Genomic DNA, 20,636 nt, shown 5'->3' on the forward strand with positions numbered 1-20,636 from the left:
AATGGTAACATGGATGGTGCCATTTGTATGTGAAAACATGATGGCGTTGCTCACAGTATTTTTGTTAGGCAATTAAACATTAAAGTGGTTTATGTAAAGATAAGTGAATTGGCAAAATGCTGCAAGCTTTAAATTCTCTTTTCTAAGCAAGTAGGAATGCGTGAACTGGATGGATTTGAATAAATATGAGTCTGGCTTACTAAATGGGAGATTCTGAGAGGCATACATGTGACTGTGGTGCCGTTACAATGGCTGCCCTATTTCCTGGGCGCCTAGTATTTGGAGATGAGATTTCTGCCAGTACCTCATTTTGAAACCTCATTAACCTCCTACCTAGTCTAATCCTAAACTTGATCATTTGTTAGTGCTCAGTGCTAACCTTCTCTCCAGTGCCCTACCCAACCTTAACCTACCTTACCATTATACCCCACCAACCAACTTGAAGCTTAGCCAAAGTGCTAACTTTACCTCTTGTCTACTTTTTGTGTCACCCTAACCTTAAAGGGACCCTGAGTAGACTGTTAAAATCTGCACTTACCTGGGGCTTCCTCCAGCCCCTCCTAGCCCGCAAGATCCCTCAATGTCCTTTGGGTCCCCTCCGTAGTTCTGCTGGCGGCCCCTTTACTTCGTGAAAAGTCGTGCGCAACTGCGCAAGTGTGGCTCATCTGAGCCCCTGGCTCTTTTGAGAACTGAACATGTGCAGTACACTTACTGTGATGGGTGCATGATCCAGCCAGGTGTGCGGACAGCCACACGTGCGGAGTTGCACATGATTTCGCCCGAAGATGCTAACAGAGCCACCAGTGGGGCCACGGAGGGGACCCAGAGGATGTAGAGTGACCTCACTGGCTACAAAGGTAGGGGGGGGCTGGAGGAAGCCCCAGGTAATTACAGATTTTCATTTTAACAGTCTATCCAAATTGCTTGGGGCCCTGTTTTATTTTTTATTTGCCCATTTGTCCCGATATTACACCATTTAAATTATGTCCCTATCACAATGTATGGCGCCAATATTTTTTTGGGAAATCAAGGTGAATTTTTTCAGTTTTGCGTCCATTGCTAATTACAAGCTTAAAATTAAAAAAAATAATAGTAATATACCCTCTTGACATGCATATTAAAAAAAGTTTAGACCCTTAGGTAACTATTTATATTTATATTTAAAAAAAATAAATAGTAATTTTGTATTTATTTTTTTACTTAAACATTTTATTTGGGTATTTTTGGGGTGTGGGGGAGTAAACAGTTAATTTTAAATGCCATTTATTGTGTTTGTGTGAACAGAAAGATTGCGGCTTCTCATAGAAGCTGTCGATCTTTCTAATGGGGACTGAGATCAATGGATGGGAACTGCGTTCCCATTCATTTATCTCCGGCTAACAGACAGCGGCACGAGAGCACGTGGGCGTGCGTGCGATCTGCCGTGGGAGCGGCAGCAGCCTGTTGGACGTAGCAGCAACATCCAAAAGGCTTAAATGGTTAATATCAGCATATGAAAATCAGGAATGAGCTGCATGTGATGTCATTACCCACAAGGTTGTGCATCAGCATCAACACATTTTAATTAGGCCTATACTGTGGGAGGGTCTTTTCTTCACCTTTTCAGTTGGATTTCATTTGCTACGGTACTTTTTCCCTTCTGAGAACTGGGTTTTACCTGACAAACCTGCCATCAGCGTCACACTGGAAGTGAGTTCTTTTTCACATTACAGTTCCTCTTTAAAATCAATACTATACAATTCCTATGAAGTAAAGTATATAACATTGCAAAAGGAATTTCTTAAACTTGTAAGCAATGTTTTTACTTTCCTTGTACTTTAGTCCCATGGTTTTGCCTACAGGAAGCTGGCAACTCAGATGCATAGTGGATACACGGTACATTTGGCAATTTCCGTTCCACTTAAACCCTTTATGAATAAACCAAGAAGGGAAAAGAGGAACTGCAGTGAAAATAATGTAATGAAAAAAAGTGCTTATTTTTTTTACAATAATTATTTATAAATAATTTAGTCAGTGATTCCCCATTGTAAAATCTTTCCTCTCCCTGATTTACTGTAACGATTGGTGTCAGCAACCAGAGAGAGAATCTGATCCTTGGCGATCCGCAGTATCCCCAAGAATACAGATATACCCGATTATTGAGGATCTGCGGAATCGTCAATAATCAGATATGTCTAACCTCTAGACACCTGATAGAGTGTAAGTGTTTGGTGCAACAGTAACAACTCTGAGTAAAGACCACCAGAGGAGCTGGCGGCCTATACTCCTGAGGAATTCACCCCTGACGGTGGGTGATATTCCTGTAGCCTGTGGACCCCTGAGCGAGGGACCAAGGCTGGGTTGCAGGAAGCCCTGCTGCTAATATGTAAGGTTTTGCCCTGAACTGGGCTAACGTAACACAGTAATAGCACAATCCTAGTCTGGGGTGTGAGGTCCGCAGTCACAACACCCTGGAACTAGTCTGGAGCATAACATAAAAAAATAAAATAAAAAAAAATTAAACAATATTGCGGTTCTTTGCATCGGTTAGGATGTGCTAACACGTTGTGGTGTAGTCTTTAAGTTTTGAGGACTCCACCCCAGCTTCACTCACTCCCCCTCCTCCACTCCAACTTCACTCACTCCCCCTCCTCCACTCCCCCTCCTCCACCCCAACTTTACTCACTCCCCCTCCTCCACCCCAACCTTACTCACTTCCCCTCCTCCACTCCAACTTCACTCACTCCCCCTCCACCCCTCCCCCTCTTCCACCCCAGCTGCACTCACTCCCGAACTTCACTCCCTCTCCCGTTTCAACTTTTACCGCCACAGTTTACTTTAAATAAAATTTCCCCACACATTAGTCATCATGTTGGACTATGCTGTACAGTGTACATCCTGTGACATGTATGCATGCCTTGATCAGCGGATTGAGGGTGTTTACTGTTGCCCTGGGTGTGTGCGTGTTGCTCAGTTAGAGGCGGAAGTCGTAGAGCTAAATAAGCATCTTGCAACACTGAGACGCATACACAACATGGAGATGAGCTTGGATCTCACGATCCAGACACTGGATGGAATCAGTGAAGATGAGGTGGGTGGAGTAAAGCCGGAGCAAGAAGCAGAGGTAGCCGCTAGTTGGGTCACAGTTAGAAGGGGTAGGGGAAAAAGTGGCAGGGAGGCTAGTCCCGAGTTGTCCCTCACTAATAAGTATGCTTGTTTGCGTAATATTGGGGAGGATGATTCAGGAGTAGCAATGCTGCAGCAGGATGTGCTCCTTAGCAACCAAGGGGCAGACTGCTGTAACGAGAAAGGGAATAGGAGTGCAGCTAAGGCTAGACAGGTACTGGTGGTAGGGGATTCAATTATTATGCGCACAGATAGGGTAATCTGTCGAAGAAACCGTGCATGCCGTACAGTCTGTTGCCTCCCGGGTGCTCGGGTTCGGCATGTAGCGGAAAGAATTGACAGATTATTGGGTGGGGCTGGGGAAGACCCAGCTGTCATGGTACACATTGGCACCAATGACAAAGTTAGTGGGAGATGGAAGGTCCCCAAAAATGATTTTCAGGTACTTGGAGATAAACTTAAAGCAAGGACCTCCAAGGTGGTGTTCTCTGAAATACTGCCAGTGCCACGCGCTACATCTGAGAGACAGAGGGAGCTTAGGGAGTTAAATAAGTGGCTGAGAAATTGGTGTAGGAAGGAAGGGTTTGGGTTCCTGGAGAACTGGGGAGACTTTGCAGTCGGCTACAGGTTCTACAGCAGGGATGGGCTGCACCTTAATGGGGAGGGTGCAGCTGCATTGGGGGAGAAGATGGCTAAACGGTTGGAGGAGATTTTAAACTAGGATCTGGGGGGAGGCGGGAGGATAAAGTCTCAATATGTAGTCAAGATAAGGTAAAAAGACAGTGGGAGCCTAACTTTATGGGGGGGTGGAGAGGGGGGTGGGGACAGTGTAAAGATTAAGGAGGTTGGTAAAACTTCAAGTAGCCCATTTCGTGTAAACAAAACTGGTAAATGTGTTGGTAAAAATATAAAGTGCATGGTAACCAATGCTCGGAGCCTTGCAAATAAAATAGACGAACTAGAGTTCATTCTGAATGACAAAGGCTATGGCATTGTGGGAATAACCAAAACATGGATGGATGAAAGCCATGACTGGATAGCTAATTTAAAAGGATACAATGTGTTTAGGAGGGATAGAACAGGGAAAAAAGGTGTTGGGGTTTGTCTCTTTGTTAAGAATTCTTTTACAGCTGTCCTCAACGATGAGATGGAGGAAGATTGCGAAGATGTGGAGTCCGTTTGGGTAAATATTCATGGCGGAAATAAAAGTTGCCAATTGCTTATTGGGGTATGCTACAGACCACCTCTTATTAATGAAGCTGCAGAACTGCGATTACTACAGCAGATTGAAAAAGCTGCAAGTAAAAATGAGATCATAATTATGGGCGACTTCAACTTTCCAGACATTGACTGGGGTATTGAGGCTACCCATTCTGGTAAAAGCAGCAGATTTCTGGCAGCACTACAGGACAATTACTTGACTCAAATGGGGAATGCGTTACTGGATCTGATCATTTCTAATAGACCAGATAATGTATCAAATGTGCAGGACATTTGGGAAATAGTGATCACAACATGATAACGTTTGATCTGGTGACTGATAGGCCACGGGGCAGCGGGACCACTAAAACTATGAATTTTAGAAAAGCAAAGTTCAATCAAATTAGGCAGGCACTAAGTTTGGTGAACTGGGATAATGTACTACAAGGGAAGGACACTGAAGGGAAATGGCAAGCTTTTAAACGTATTCTCAATCAATATTGTAGTATGTATATCCCATATGGAAACAAAATGTCTAGGAATAAAAAAAGCCTCTATGGATGAATAGAAAGGTTAGGGATAAAATGAAGAGGAAAAAGAATGCCTATAAGGTCCTAAAACAGGAGGGGACTGAGGCTGCACTAAGCAATTATAAGGAGTGCAATAAAAATTAAAAAAAAAAGAAATTAGGCTGGCAAAGATCGAAGCTGAAAATCAAATCGCTAGGGATATCAAATCTAACCCAAAAAAGTTTTACAAGTACATCAACTCTAAAAAAAGAAAGGTTGACTGTATAGGAATCCTAAAGGATGAGGGTGGGAACTCAATGGTGGATGACCAAGGTAAGGCAGAGTTATTAAATGCTTTCTTTGCTTCTGTCTTCACAAAGGAAACAGCACTGTTGCAAATTACAGAGGCAGAAGAGTCTCAATATTCTAACTGTAATATTAAATACTTAACGCAGGAAGAAGTAAAGACAAGACTAAATCAATTAAAAATAGACAAGGCACCTGGCCCGGATGGCATGCATCCTCGGATCCTAAGAGAATTAAGTTCAGTTATAGCTAAGCCCCTTTATCTTATCTTTTGTGACTCTCTTGCAACTAGCAGAGTCCCAGTGGATTGGCGTACAGCCCACGTTTTCCCATTATTTAAGAAGGGCAAAAAATCTGATCCAGGAAATTATAGACCTGTAAGCTTAACATCAGTTGTATGCAAACTATTTGAGGGGTTACTAAGAGATACTATACATGACTTCATAGTAGAACATAATCTTATTTCTCAGCATCAACATGGGTTTACTAAAGACAGGTCCTGTTTGACTAACATGCTCAGCTTTTATGAGGTAGTGAATGCTAATATGGATATTGGGAATGCTGTAGATGTGATATACTTGGACTTTGCAAAGGCCTTCGACACTGTTCCCCACAGAAGTCTGGTGCAAAAGTTGAGGATGCAAGGACTGGGGAAGAGTTTGTGTGCATGGATAGGGAACTGGCTAATGGACAGAAAACAAAGAGTTGTGGTCAATGGATCGTACTCAAAATGGGAGACTGTTAGCAGTGGGGTCCCACAGGGGTCTGTATTGGGTCCAGTGCTCTTCAATTTATTTATTAATGACCTAGTAGATGCAGTAGTGAGCAATGTTGCTATTTTTGCAGATGATACAAAATTGTGCAGAATCATCAACTCTCAGGAAGATAGTGTCATATTGCAACAGGATCTGGATAGGATGGCTATATGGGCACATACATGGCAGATGAAATTCAATGTTGACAAATGTAAAGTCATGCATTTTGGTCGTACCAATGGTCTAGCACCATACAAAATAAATGGGATACAGTTGGGAACATCAAACTTGGAGAAGGACTTAGGAGTACTCATCGACAACAAGTTAAATAATCGTACTCAATGCCAAGCCGCTGCAGCTAAAGCGAACAAAATTTTGGGATGCATTAAAAGGGAAATAAAAACTCGAGATGCTAGCATAATATTGCCCCTGTTTAACTCTCTAGTAAGGCCACATCTGGAATATGGAATTCAGTTCTGGGCACCACATTACAAAAAAGATATTGCAGTTTTAGAGCAGGTGCAGAGACGAGCTACAAAATTGATACGTGGGATGGAAGGTCTCGCTTACCAAGAAAGGTTAGATAAACTGGGTTTATTTAGTCTAGAGAAAAGACGCCTTAGAGGAGATCTAATTAACATGTATAGATACATCAGAGGGCAATATAATAGCTTGGCGGATGAGCTTTTTGTCCCTAGGCCTTCTCAAAGGACTAGAGGACATGATCTGCGCATGGAGGAAAAACGTTTTAGCCATTTATTTAGGAAAGGGTTCTTTACAGTAAGAGTGATTAAGATGTGGAATGCATTGCCACAGGAAGTCGTTATGGCAAACTCTATACCTGCATTTAAAGCGGGCTTAGATGCTTTCCTTGCGTTGAAAGACATCCATGGCTACAATTACTAGGATATGCCTAATGATGTTGATCCAGGGATTTTATCTGATTGCCATCTGGAGTCAGGAAGGAATTTTTCCCTTTTGGGGCTAATTGGACCATGCCTTGTGGGATTTTTTTCGCCTTCCTCTGAATCAACAGGGGTATGTGGGGGACGGGCTGGAGTTGTACTTTGTACTGGTTGAACTCGATGGACGTATGTCTTTTTTCAACCAAAATAACTATGTAACTATGTAACTATGATAATACAATTCCCTAGTCTTGGGTGTGAGTTCTGTGATCATCAACACCCTGGAACTAGTCTGGAGTATAACATAAATGATAATACAGTTCCCTAGTCTTGGATGTGAGGGCCTTGATCTCAACACCCTGGAACTATGCTAGAGAATACACAGAAGATACACAGTATTCCTAGTCTGGGGTGTGAGGGCCTTGATCTCAACACCCTGGAACTGGTCTAACAAATAATACAATTCAATTAGTACTTTAAACTATTAACAGAATCTGGCTAAGTGTGAATTCCCAGGTCCACCTAGTTCAAACACACTGTAAGGATCTGACTAAGGTCTGAGTGCCTTCACGTAAGTGTTAGCAATGGCAGACAACCAGCAACTGACAAGCAACAGAATACATAGTTGCTGGACTCTGCCGCCCCGCCCGAGCCATTTAGCCAATCATGAGTCCTGCAGGAATCAGCTGATATTCCTGATCAGCTGACACTTCCCCTGCTGGGATAAAGGTCCTGAGTTCAGGCCCGCACGCGCGTAGCTCTCCATCTGCCTATTAGGGATGCTCGGATGTGCCTCATCCACGAATTCGGCAATCCGCGTGGTTGCAAAAAAAAATCCGCATTCGGCCCCGCCGCATGCGGATTTCCATCCGCGTCCACGCAACCACGCGGATTTTCTGCCATGAATGGCGTAATCACGCGTGGATTCCCGCCCGGAGGCGGATTTTCTTTTAACGTTAATAACAAAGCCCCCATACATGCTACAATCACCCAAATTGCATGGATTATCGAGGTGATAAGGAGCAACATAACTTCAACATAAAAAATTCCAAAAGATTTTTTTTTTCTAGAGAAAATGGATTTTAAAGTGAAATCAACACTTTAAATGGGGCTATTAATTGGTAATAAGTGGTTTTAAAAAGGGATATACGCGTTAAGCAGTCAAAGAGGTGAAGGCAAGTTCCAATGGCACTTGGCGGCGAAGGTACCGCTGGAGGAGGATGAGTGGCTGACGCCAAAAAGGCCCCAGAGAGGTTTTTGTAATTTTTTTTTGTTTTTTTGCAGCAATTAGCAATGACATCGCAGCAGAGTTGTCAGTGGACACGGGCAGTGTGAACGCAGAGTGCAGTGGTGGTAGCGACTGAGTCAGGAGAAGGACTATGCGGGCGGTCAGTTCAGCAGCACAGAAGGACCACGGCAACATACTGGTAGTAGTAGTAGCAGCACAGCGTCATAATGCTGGCCAAAAAATTGAATGCACCCGGTGACCCGGGCAGTGATAACGCAGACAGAGTACATTGGTGGTACTGTGGTAGCGACTGAGTCAGGAGGAGGAGGAGGACAAAGCGGGCGTTCAGTTCAGCAGCAGCAGCAGCAGCACAGAAGGACCATGGCAACATACTGGTGGTAGTAGTAGTAGCACAGCGTCATAGTGCTGGCCAAAAAATTAAATGCACCCGGTGACCCGGGCAGTGTGAACGCAGAGTGCAGCAGCGGGAAGCGACTGAGTCAGGAGGAGGAGGACAATGCGGGCGGTCAGTTCAGCAGCAGCAGCAGCACAGAAGGACCATGGCAACATACTGGTGGTAGTAGTAGCAGCAGCACAGCGTCATAGTGCTGGCCAAAAAATTAAATGCACCCGGTGACCCGGGCAGTGATAACGCAGACAGAGTACATTGGTGGTACCGTGGTAGCGACTGAGTCAGGAGGAGGAGGAGGACAAAGCGGGCGTTCAGTTCAGCAGCAGCAGCACAGAAGGACCATGGCAACATACTGGTGGTAGTAGTAGCAGCACAGCGTCATAGTGCTGGCCAAAAAATTAAATGCACCCGGTGACCCGGGCAGTGATAACGCAGACAGAGTACATTGGTGGTACCGTGGTAGCGACTGAGTCAGGAGGAGGAGGAGGACAAAGCGGGCGTTCAGTTCAGCAGCACAGAAGGACCATGGCAACATACTGGTAGTAGTAGTAGCAGCAGCACAGCGTCATAGTGCTGGCCAAAAAATTAAATGCACCTGGTGACCCGGGCAGTGATAACGCAGACAGAGTACATTGGTGGTACCGTGGTAGCGACTGAGTCAGAAGGAGGAGGAGGACAAAGCGGGCGTTCAGTTCAGCAGCAGCAGCAGCACAGAAGGACCATGGCAACATACTGGTGGTAGTAGTAGCAGCACAGCGTCATAGTGCTGGCCAAAAAATTAAATGCACCCGGTGACCCGGGCAGTGATAACGCAGACAGAGTACATTGGTGGTACCGTGGTAGCGACTGAGTCAGGAGGAGGAGGAGGACAAAGCGGGCGTTCAGTTCAGCAGCAGCAGCACAGAAGGACCATGGCAACATACTGGTGGTAGTAGTAGCAGCACAGCGTCATAGTGCTGGCCAAAAAATTAAATGCACCCGGTGACCCGGGCAGTGATAACGCAGACAGAGTACATTGGTGGTACCGTGGTAGCGACTGAGTCAGGAGGAGGAGGAGGACAAAGCGGGCGTTCAGTTCAGCAGCAGCAGCACAGAAGGACCATGGCAACATACTGGTGGTAGTAGTAGTAGCACAGCGTCATAGTGCTGGCCAAAAAATTAAATGCACCCAGTGACCCGGGCAGTGTGAACGCAGAGTGTAGTAGCGACTGAGTCAGGAGGACAAAGCGGGCGGTCAGTTCAGCAGCTCAGAAGGAGGACCATGGCAACTTACTGGTAGTAGTACCAACACCAAAAAATTAACCAAGGTAGGCACTAGGCAGGTAGTAACTGTCTTTATAAAGACAGGCATAGTTAACAACAGCACATGCAGCAGCCACTTCATGTCCCCCTGTGTCCGACTATTAGGGGCCAGGAACTCACCTTCCACCCAAGCCTGGTTGATTTTCAGGAAGGTGAGTTTGTCCACAGAGGCGTGGGAGAGCCGAGAGCGCTTCTCTGTGACCACGCCACCGGCCGCACTAAAGCATCTCTCTGAGAGGACACTGGAAGGAGGGCAGGATAGGAGTTCCAGGGCGTACTGGGAAAGCTCGCTCCAGATGTCCAGTCTCTTGACCCAGTACTCCAAGGGGTCCACGGGGCTGTCGGTGTCATTGAGCCCGCTGGATGACCCCATATAGTCAGACACCATGGTGGTCAGTCGTTGCTTGTGCTGGTTGTTGGTGGATGCTGTGGCAGGCACCTCTGTTCTGGGCTGCTGCACTGCATACAGGCTTTTGCTTAGGCTCTTCAGGTCTCCGGGGCGCCAGTTGCTGCTGCTGCTGCTGGTGGTTGTTGTTGTGCTGCTAGTGGCAATGGCAGGCACCTCTTGCTGGCTTGGCAGAGCAGTTATGGTGGAAGGCTGGGGGAATGCTTCCAGTAGTCTGCGCACAAGGGCCTCCTTCAACTCCCTTGTGCGTTGCTCGGTGGTGGATGGCGTCATTAAGTCTCCCAGCTTCCCCTTCAGACGGGGATCAAGCATCAAGGTAATCCAGATGTCCTTCCTTGAACGCATCTGGATCACCCGGGGGTCCCTGCGAAGGCAGCGCAACATGTGCACAGCCATGGGAAACAAGTGGGCCCTGCCAGCAAGATCTTCCTCGTCCTCGCCATTGTTCCATAACGCATGCCTGTCCTCTTCCTGTGCCATGTCGTTGTCCTCCTCAAACCGCCATCCACGTACAACGCCTGCTGCACTCTGCTCCTCCTCCTCCTCCTCATTCAGGTTAGGGACCTCCAACTCTTCCACTACCTGCTGTGAGCCCTCCTCTGAGCTGGACTGTGCTGCCATCAGCTCCTGTTCTTCCAACTGCCTCAGGGCTTCATCCCCACGCTCAATTAAATTGTCCATTGCCTGCTCCAGTAGACAAACCAAGGGCACCCACTGGCACACAGAGGCCCGCTCCTCACTGACCATCTTGGTTGCCTCCAGGAAGGGACTCAGCACCAGGCATACTTGCTGCATCAGTGTCCACTGAGTGGCAGTAATCATGGGAACTTGCTGGTTGCTGGGGACACTTGGGTCTAGCATGTAGGCCCTAAGAGCCAGCCTGTGCTGACACAGCCGCTCCAACATGGCCAGAGTCGAATTCCAGCGAACTGGCATGTCGACGATCATCCGGTGTTGTGGCCTTCCATACTGCTGCTGTAAGGTGGACAAGAGTGCAGAGGCAGTGGCTGACAGGTGGAAAAAGCGTACCACCGCCCGGGCATCCTGCAGCAGCTCGCTCATCCCCTGGTAGGTGCGCAAGAAGCGCTGCACCACAAGATTGAGCACGTGGGCCAAGCAGGGGATGTGCTGGAGGTTTCCCTGCTGCACTGCTGCCACCAGGTTGGCACCGTTATCGGCTGCCACATACCCCATTTCCAGGCCTCTGGGGGTCAGCCACCTCCGCTCCTGCTTCCTGAGGGCGGCCAGGACGTTGGTGGCCGTAAGCCTCTCCTTCCCCAGGGTCACCAATTTTAAAAGGGCTTGGCAGTGCCGAGGCTTGGCGCTGCTGCTGCCGAGGCGGGCTTGCTTTCCGGGTGCAGAGGGAGTGTAGTGACAGGACCCTTCTGCATCCCCCCTGATCCCGCGTGGTGGCACCACTAGCTGGGTTGATGCGCTCTTGTCCTCCCTCCCTTCCATCAGTGTCACCCAGTGGGCCGTAAAGGACAGGTAGCGACCTGTCCCAAATCTGCTACTCCACGAGTCCATGGTCACGTGGACCCGCTTGCCCACAGAGTAGTCCAGGGAACGGGCCACGTTTTCCACCGCAAACTTGTGGAGTGCTGGGATCGCGCTCCTGCTGAAATAGTGGCGACTGGGGACTTGCCACTCGGGGATGCCAAATTGGAGCAGCGTCCGCATGGCGCTCTCCTCCTGCACCAGGGAGTAGGGAAGCAGCTGTGATGCCATGGCCCGGGCCAGCAAGCCATTTAGTTTGCGGATCCGCCTGTGGCTTGGAGGCAGAGGCTTGGTCAGACCCTGAAAGGTGTCGCTCAGCAGGGTCTGACGACGCTGGGATGCAGGGGAGACAGAGGAGAGAGACGAACACTGGCTGCCAGCCTCAATGTCTGTGTCCTGAGTAGCCGAGGTGGAAGAGCGCTTGCGTGCTACTACTGCTGCTGCTGTGGGGGATTCTGCTGCGCTGGTGGGCCTTCTGCTCTCAGGAACCCCTGCCAGCAGTGCCTGCTTCCTCTTAAAGTCCGATACTCGTGGCAGTGGCGGCTTCTCAGGTGGCCCTGGAGGGATGAGGTACCCATCTTGCTCAGACTTTTCCCACGGCTCAATCTTTTGCTGCATAACCTGCACACCGCATACCTTTTGTCATCAGTACATTCCTCAAAGCAATCCCACACTGGTGACTTTAATTTACTGCGGCCCCCACTAGCAGAGGGTGCAGCGGAACAATGTGTGGTAGTAGTTGCCGGGGGTTGCATGGTGGTGGTGCCGGCTGAAGCAGTGTCCTGTCTACTTCCTCCACGCCCACTGCTGCCGATGCCCCTGCCCCTGCCTGACATATGGCGATATCCTTGCCTAGGCCGAGGTGACTCGTCATCCTGCTCTGCCTCTGACCATTCTTCCACGGACTCAGCAGGCTGCACATAGTTAGGGTCCACAACGTCGTCATCATCAGCAGCATCATCATAATCCAGCTCTTCCTCTGACTCCCCCGCCTCCTCTTCTGTCCCTACATCCCCAGACACAGACCCCTCTTCTTCATCACCAGAACTCAACAACGCTTGTGATTGTGGCCCGATCTCAATCTCTGCCACATCGGTCCCCAGTAAGTCCTGAGCTTCTTGCATCAGCAGGTTCCCAGAAGCCGGACTGAGGGACAGAACGCTGTCATCCTGGGAGGGCTGCTGACCAGTGGGTGCTGGGGTGGATGTCACAACAAGCGTGGGACGTTGGCTGCTGCTGCTGCTGCTGCTGCTTGGAGTGGTGCTCACAGTAGAGGTCTGGGAGGAAGTCATGATGTCCATGAGTACGTCAGGTTCCATTTGCTCAACCACCACACGGGGACCAGAAACTTTAAAATATTTGGACAATGGCGTCCGCTGACTCGGCCCAGGCTTTGCTGCCCCCCTTTCTGCTGCATCACGACCACGTACAGGTGGGCGTCCTCTCCCTGGACGTGGAGCAGTCCCAGAAGTGGCTGAGGCAATTGAACTCCCTTTCCTCTCACCCCGCGAAAGCCTGCCAGACATGTTGCTAGTACTGAATCACTGGATGCAGTGGGCACAGTACAAGGTCACTGAAGGATGCACCAGGCACAGTACAACGGCACTGAAGGATGCAGTGGGCACAGTACAAGGTCACTGAAGGATGCAGTGGGCACAGCAGTGGGCACTGGATATACAACTAGGTCACTGAAGGATGCAGTGGGCACAGCAGTGGGCACTGGATATACAACTAGGTCACTGAAGGATGCAGTGGGCACAGTACAAGGTCACTGAAGGATGCAGTGGGCACAGCAGTGGGCACTGGATATACAACTAGGTCACTGAAGGATGCAGTGGGCACAGCAGTGGGCACTGGATATACAACTAGGTCACTGAAGGATGCAGTGGGCACAGTACAAGGTCACTGAAGGATGCAGTGGGCACAGCAGTGGGCACTGGATATACAACTAGGTTACTGAAGGATGCAGTGGGCACAGTACAAGGTCACTGAAGGATGCAGTGGGCACAGCAGTGGGCACTGGATATACAACTAGGTCACTGAAGGATGCAGTGGGCACAGTACAAGGTCACTGAAGGATGCAGTGGGCACAGCAGTGGGCACTGGATATACAACTAGGTCACTGAATGATGCAGTGGTCACAGTACAAGGTCACTGAAGGATGCAGTGGGCACAGCAGTGGGCACTGGATATACAACTAGGTCACTGAAGGATGCAGTGGTCACAGTACAAGGTCACTGAAGGATGCAGTGGGCACAGCAGTGGGCACTGGATATACAACTAGGTCACTGAAGGATGCAGTGGGCACAGTACAAGGTCACTGAAGGATGCAGTGGGCACAGCAGTGGGCACTGGATATACAACTAGGTCACTGAAGGATGCAGTGGGCACACAAGGATGTCACACTGTGTAATGAGATGCTCATATGCCAGCGAGCGAGCAGTGGGCACTGGGCATGGCACAAGGTCACTGACAGAATGAATGAACAGCGCTGGCAGAGAGTGGCGGCGCCGGCGGCGTGACTGGCTGCCTGCAAATAGTACAAGTGTATAACTGTCACTGGAATATACAAGTGAACACTGCAGCTGCACTAACCTGCCTGCCTGCACTACACACAGATAATCCCCACTCCCACTACACTGACTACACTGCAGCACTGAACCTGCCTGCACTACACACAGTTAAATAATCACTAGACTCCCACACTCCCACTACACTACACTGACTACAACTAACTACAGCAATCACTCACTGACTAGCTAACTGTGTACAGTATAAGAGCAGTGTTAGCAAAAAAAACGCTTTGTTTTTAACACAATAAATGCACTTGCTCAAACAACAATGGCCTGGAGATAATCCTCTCAGCACCACAGTCTAGCAAGGACAGAGCTTTTCCATCATGGCCGCCGCTTTATATTCAGGAGGGGAGGGCATAGCTCCCCTCCTGTGATTGGTTGCTAGGGCCTGGCTGGGGCACTCTGATTGGCCTGCAATGTGTCACTTCCGCATAGTTTGACGCATTTCCGCAAACCACGACTTCAGCGCCGGGTTTCACGAGCGTGAATGCGGATTTCTGTCCGCATTCACGCGAAGCCGAAGTAGATTTTCGTGGTTGAAAATCTATTCACGGCTTAGCGTGTCTGCGGCGGAATGCGTCAAAATGGTCGTGAATCCACGCGTAAGCGTGATCACGACCTGGCGGTGAGCACCACTGCTGCCTATGTGCACTAACAGACCCAGCCACACCAAGCGCACGCTGCTGCATGCAAACCGCTGCGTTGAACGTGGAAACAGCCGCTTTGCTGTCAGGACATGCGGCGGCTTTTCCGCATTCCACCATACTACCAGACGCGTGTCTATGCGTGCAAACCGCCGCGTTGGACGCGGAGTCAGCCGCCTTGCTCTTGGCACATGCGGCGGCTTTTCCGCATTTTCTCACATTTACATTCTGAAATGTATCACATGGCAACATCTTTACTGCTGGAAGGTGATCTCTGTGGAAGGAGATGCTGTTTTTTTGGCAGTTGGAAACAGCTATTATTTCCCACAATGCAACAAGGCTCCCACAGTGTAATGTCAGCCATATAGAGCCCTCTGATGATCCATTTGAGAGAAGGTAAAGATTTCTCATGGGAAATGCGATATCGGCTACTGATTGAGATGAAGATCAATCCTTGGTTACAATTCCTCTTTAAGACACGGGCCCATTTGCAATTCACTTTTTCACCTTAGTTTTCTCCTAGGAGATATTTTTTTATTTTCAATTTAAAATAACTTTCCAGCACTTTTCAACTAAAAAAGTACCAAAAAGTAGGTGAAAAATGTATTATCAAAATTATTTTGAGTATTTTACTGCTTTCTGGTGACTTAAAATGCATTTTATAGACAAGTTTAAAAATATCACCTAGGAGAAAACTCAGGAGAAAAAGTTAATTGCATTTGGGCCAAAGTGTGAAAATATCACCTAGGAGAAAAAGGGAATTGAATAAGAGCCATTTGTAATGATACAACCTGGTCCGCGCGCCCGCGATTATCCGGATACTTCCGGCTTGCGTCCCATGACGTCGTCTCCAGCGGCAGTGGGCAGGCGCATGCGTTCCAAAGGACGCATGGGTCGGACGCGTATGGACATGCGTCCACTCTATGCGTCCAGGCGGCGGGCGGTCCGGAAGTGACGCGGCCGGAGGGTATACAAGTACTTCCGGTCCATGACTGCACGCCTGTTATAGCATATAATTCGCCGCTTGTAGGCTGACAGTAGCTCGCTCCGTGCAGGTTACTGTAGTTTCTGCTGTTGCTTCCTAAGAGTGTTCCTAGCTAGTCACTGTGCTGTACTGTACATCTGCAGACCCGTGGGTGCTAGTTAGTCACTGGGAGTTAGTATCTGTATCTGATCACCCGTGTATGACCTGGCTTGAATTAGACTATCCTCCTGCCTGATCCCACAAACCTGTATCTGATCACCCGTGTATGACCTGGCTTGAATTAGACTATCCTCCTGCCTGATCCCACAAACCTGTATCTGATCACCCGTGTATGACCTGGCTTGAATTAGACTATCCTCCAGCCTGATCCCACAAACCTGTATCTGATTACCCGTGTATGACCTGGCTTGAATTAGACTATCCTCCTGCCTGATCCCACAAACCTGTATCTGATCACCCGTGTATGACCTGGCTCGAATGCCTAGGTGGATTTGAGGAAGTTCATCTAGGCGGGCAGTTAATTCCTCCTAAGGGACCACGTTTTTTGCTTCCCTTTTGTCTTGACTGGCAGGATAAAGGGATAACGTGGCAAGCATTTGTTGATAGTGGGGCTGCAGGGAATTTCTTGGATGTAGCGCTGGCCAGACGATTAAACATCCCCTCTTTACCCTTGAGTAAGCCCTTACAAGTGACCGGCATTGATGACTCCCCTTTGCAATTAGCGACCCCGGTGGCAGTTACTCCCGAGCTGCATCTTAAAATAGATGTTTTGCATTCAGAGAAGATCACCTTCTTCCTGCTGAATATGCCCTCTACCCCATTGGTGCTGGGATTACCCTGGTTAAGGCAGCACAACCCAGTTCTGGATTGGCACTCAGGACAACTGGTGAACTGGTCAGGGTTCTGCCACAAGAACTGTCTTTCTGTCCTACCCCTTCTTAGTACCCAATTGAATTCATAGCAGGTACCAGAAGTCTATAGACAGTTCTCGGATGTATTCTCCCCGCGGGCGGCAGATGAATTGCCCCCGCACCGCCCGTATGACTGTCCGATTGACCTCTTGCAAGGGACTATGCCTCCTCGGAGTCATCTGTACAGCCTGACAGCCCCTGAGAGGTTGGCCATGAGGGAATACATCCGGGAGCACTTAGAAAAGGGTTTCCTCTGACCATCTAACTCTCCTGCAGGGGCGGGCTTCTTCTTCGTGGAGAAGAAGGACGGTGGTCTCAGGCCCTGTATCGACTACAGGGGTCTGAACAAGATCACCGTAAAGAACCGCTATCCCCTTCCACTAATTGATGACTTGTTTGGGCAGATCTCGGAGGGCTCAGGTGTTCACTAAACTAGACCTGAGGGGGGCCTATAATCTCATCAGGATTCGTCAGGGCGATGAATAGAAGACTGCATTTAATACTCATGATGGGCATTATGAGTATTTGGTGATGCCCTTCGGGCTCTGTAATGCCCCTGCAGTCTTCCAGGAGTTCGTAAATGACATTTTCAGGGATTTTCTGGGGAGATTTGTCATAGTCTATTTAGACGACATTTTAATTTACTCCTCCTCCCTCTCGGAGCATCGGAATCACGTCCGAGCCGTGCTGCAGAAATTAAGAGAGCACCAATTGTACGTCAAGCTCGAGAAATGCGCCTTTGAGGTATCACAGGTACCCTTCCTGGGATATGTCATCTCCAGTTCAGGCTTAACCATTGACCCAGCAAAGGTTTCTGCTGTCCTCAACTGGCCTCAACCGGTCACCCTGAAGTCCCTACAGAGGTTCTTGGGGTTTGCCAACTTTTACAGGAGATTTATCCGAGGGTTCTCCCTCAAGGTGGCACCCCTAACGGACTTAACCAAGAAAGGGACTGACCCCACTCAGTGGTCCCCTCAGGCTCACCTCGCTTTCAGAACATTGAAAGAGGCTTTTTGCTCTCCACCTGTCCTAGTGCATCCGGATGTTACGTGGGCCTTTATAGTAGAGGTAGGCGCTTCAGAGCTTGGTGTAGGTGTGGTTCTCTCTCAATATGCTGGCACTCTCGAGGAGTTACACCCCTGCCCTTTTCTCTTAAGGAAGTTCTCGTCCGCGGAGCGGAATTATGACATCGGGAACAGGGAGTTATTGGGGGTTAAGTGGGCACTCGAGGAGTGGAGGCAGTGGCTGGAGGGGGCAGCGTACCCAGTCACAGTGTACACAGATCACTAGAATCTGGAGTACATTGGGTCTGCTAAGAGGTTGAACCCTAGGCAGGCCCGGTGGGCGTTATTCTTTTCCAGATTCAAATTCACCATTACTTACAAACCAGGTTCTAAGAACGTGAAGGTGGATGCCTTGTCGCGTTATTTTAGCCCGGAAATTCCTGAGGCCCAGGTCCCCGAGCCTATAGTGCCTACTCAGTGTTTTTCTGCAGCTGTGACTACCCCTCTCCCGGAAAAAGATCTCATGTGCCTTCTCTCTTCTTTCCAAGGTGATGCTCCTCCTGGGAAACCGGCCGACCTCATTTATGTTCCGCCGCAATGGAGATTCAAGGTCCTGCAACTATTCCATGATGATAAAGCTGCTGGCCATGCTGGAGAAACGAGAACCCTGGAACTTCTATCTCGCTGGGTGTGGTGGCCGTCCCTGACACGAGATGCTAAAGCATACGTCAGCTCTTGTGCCATCTGCGCCCGTAGTAAGGTGTCCCGCACTGCACCTAGCGGTTATCTCCAGCCACTACCAGTCCCATCCAAGCCTTGGACAGACATATCCATGGATTTTGTTGTGGACTTACCTGCCTCGAAAGGATATACGGTCATTTGGGTAGTGGTTGACCGCTTGAGTAAGATGTCCCATTTCATCCCTTTGAATAAACTACCCTCTGCTAAGGAATTGGCTGATCTGTTTATTACTAACATCTTCCGTCTCCATGGGGCTCCTGAGAGAATTGTGTCGGACCGAGGTGTCCAGTTTGTCTCTCAGTTCTGGCGTTCGTTCTGTTCTCGCCTGGGCATCACGTTATCATTTTGCTCTTGGTTCCATCCCGAGACGAATGGCCAGACTGAGAGAGTAAACCAAACCTTGGAGCAGTACTTACGGTGTTATGTGGCAGGTAGTCAGGAAGAATGGGCATCCTACTTACCCTTTGCGGAATTCGCGGTTAACAACCAAGTGAGTTCCTCTACTGGCATGTCTCCATTCCAGGTGGTTACGGGTTCAAATCCGAAATGTTCTCCCCTGTCAGGCCCACCCTCTAATTCCCCTATGGTGGAGGACTGGGTGAAAAACATGTCAGACGTATGGGAGAAGGTTCAGGAAAACCTAGAAAAGGCCACAAGGAAACAAAAACACTTTTCTGACAAGTTTAGATCCCCAGAACCAGAATTCTGTCCAGGGGATCTAGTCTGGGTGTCGACAAGGAACATCCCATTGAAACAACCAACACCCAAGTTGGGTCCTCGGTACATTGGACCATTTCCCATAGTGAAACGAATTAATAGAGTCGCATACAGGGTCAAGCTGCCTGGTTCTTTGAGAATTGGGAATTCTTTTCATGTCTCCTTACTTAAGTCAGCAAAAGATTTCCGAACCTCCTCCGCCCCCCCTCCTCCGGTGTTAGGGCAAGGTGAAACCGAGTTTGAGGTGGAGAAAATTTTGGATTCAAGGAAGGTTAGAAACTCGTTGCAATATTTGATTGATTGGAGGGGATACGGGCCGGAAGAGCGGCATTGGGTTCCGGCACGAAAGGTGCATGCCCGGGAATTGGTCCAGGAATTTCATGCCAAGTTCCCCAATAAGCCGGGGTTAGAGTGCCCGGGGGTCACTCCTCAGGGGGGGGGGGTAATGTAATGATACAACCTGGTCCGCGCGCCCGCGATGATCCGGATACTTCCGGCTTGCGTCCCACAACGTCGTCTCCAGCGGCAGTGGGCAGGCGCATGCGTTCCAAAGGACGCATGGGTCGGACGCGTATGGACATGCGTCCACTCTATGCGTCCAGGCGGCGGGCGGTCCGGAAGTGACACGGCCGGAGGGTATATAAGTACTTCCGGTCCGCGGCTGCACGCCTGTTATAGCATATAATTCGCCGCTTGTAGGCTGACAGTAGCTCGCTCCGTGCAGGTTACTGTAGTTTCTGCTGTTGCTTCCTAAGAGTGTTCCTAGCTAGTCACTGTGCTGTACTGTACATCTGCAGACCCGTGGGTGCTATATAGTCACTGGGAGTTAGTATCTGTATCTGATCACCCGTGTATGCCCTGGCTTGAATTAGACTATCCTCCTGCCTGATCCCACAAACCTGTATCTGATCACCCGTGTATGACTTGGCTTGAATTAGACTATCCTCCTGCCTGATCCCACAAACCTGTATCTGATCACCTGTGTATGACCTGGCTTGAATTAGACTATCCTCCTGCCTGATCCCACATACCTGTATCTGATCACCCGTGTATGACCTGGCTTGAATTAGATTATCCCCCTGCCTGATCCCACAAACCTGCATCTGATCACCCGTGTATGACCTGGCTCTAATCTAGACAATCCGTCCGCCCCTCTCCAGCTTCCCTGGGCGGGAATCAGTACCGTTGGTGACGGCTCGGTCACCCGACCGTTACACCATGATTGGTAAAGAGCACAATTTATCAATAACAATTTCATTGATTACTGATAATGTTGGTACAAAGCTTTTGGATCAACATAATATTACCGGTGATAGCTGTTTTGAGGGACATTGTTAAGCCTTTTATACATTCAACATCATTCCCAAAGACAGATATTCAGATACAATTTATTTTTCTGGTGGACAATCTTAATTTCTTGATGAAGATATTTC

The 20,636-nt window shown here is 48.9% G+C and overlaps 1 long non-coding RNA gene across 1 annotated transcript in view; it reads left to right on the forward strand.

The window, feature by feature from the left end:
- The window catches only part of LOC137544191 (uncharacterized), a 43,914-nt gene extending 25,226 nt beyond the window's left edge, over positions 1-18,688 (forward strand). The window contains exon 4 of the long non-coding RNA XR_011025775.1: positions 18,294-18,688. This is a non-coding gene — a long non-coding RNA (uncharacterized lncRNA). The remainder of the gene's footprint in view (positions 1-18,293) is intronic.
- Positions 18,689-20,636: the final 1,948 nt, after the last annotated feature.

This window comes from Hyperolius riggenbachi, chromosome 2 (genome assembly GCF_040937935.1).
Source record: "Hyperolius riggenbachi isolate aHypRig1 chromosome 2, aHypRig1.pri, whole genome shotgun sequence".
Lineage (NCBI taxonomy): Eukaryota > Metazoa > Chordata > Amphibia > Anura > Hyperoliidae > Hyperolius > Hyperolius riggenbachi.